Source organism: Arachis ipaensis, chromosome B03 (genome assembly GCF_000816755.2).
Source record: "Arachis ipaensis cultivar K30076 chromosome B03, Araip1.1, whole genome shotgun sequence".
Lineage (NCBI taxonomy): Eukaryota > Viridiplantae > Streptophyta > Magnoliopsida > Fabales > Fabaceae > Arachis > Arachis ipaensis.
In genome coordinates this window covers 23,598,428-23,599,367 of record NC_029787.2, presented here as the reverse complement: position 1 = coordinate 23,599,367, position 940 = coordinate 23,598,428, and positions in this window count along the sequence as shown.

Sequence of the window (940 nt, the reverse complement as noted above, 5' to 3'; positions counted from 1 at the left end):
ATTTGTTGCTTGAGGCAACCCAAGAGATATTTATTTGTTGCTTGGGGCAACCCAAGAGATGTGTTTATTCATTTGTTGCTTTAAGGCAACTCCAGATATACTTGTATGATCATCTGCTGCAGTGAGGCAGTCAGATAGATAATGGTGTGATCACTGAGAACGCTTTCCTGCGGTACAGATCCATATTTTATTTTTGTAAGGCAGAGGGGTTATTTCCTGCTACAGATGTACCGTGACCACCTGTTCCATTTCTGTAGTGGCAGAGGGGTTATTTCCTGTATACAGAAGGTGTGTCGGCTTACATCCCTGCAGTGGCAGATGTGTTATTTCCTGCGTGCAGTGGACCCTGTGGTGGCAGAGGGGTTATTTCCTGTACACAGGGGTATAGCAATTAGGAAAGCCTTATCCAGACAGAGGTTGCTGGATAACGTCGGGGGCGGGTTAGTAACCGACAGATGAGCTCATTACCTGCACTAGGGCTAGACATGCATCATTCTTGTCTGCGCATCATTCTCTGTTGCATTCCTTTCTGTGTGTGGTTTATTTCTTTATGTTTGTCTGCTTGCATATTATTTCTGTGTTTTATTGTATTCTTTTGTTTGTGTTCTACTTTCTATTACCTCTACTTTCTCTTTCTATCTTTATCTTCTGTTTACTGCTTTGCTGTATTATGTTATTTGTTTGCTAATCGACCCCAAGTAAATGAACGTAACTAATAACCCCGACCCTACTAAGAACTCCCCAGTTCTTACCCCTTCTCTCTCCCTTCCCCCTTCAGATGGAAGTAAGAGTACCTTACCATAGTTCGCTGATGACTGTTCGCAAGAAGAGGATTCTGCTCTAGATAGTCTTCGGAGTCTAGGGTAAATATCGTTCTCTGTTTACATGTATATACTGTGAGACCAGCCAACGTCTGCACCCCGTTCGTATGCGCACTTTA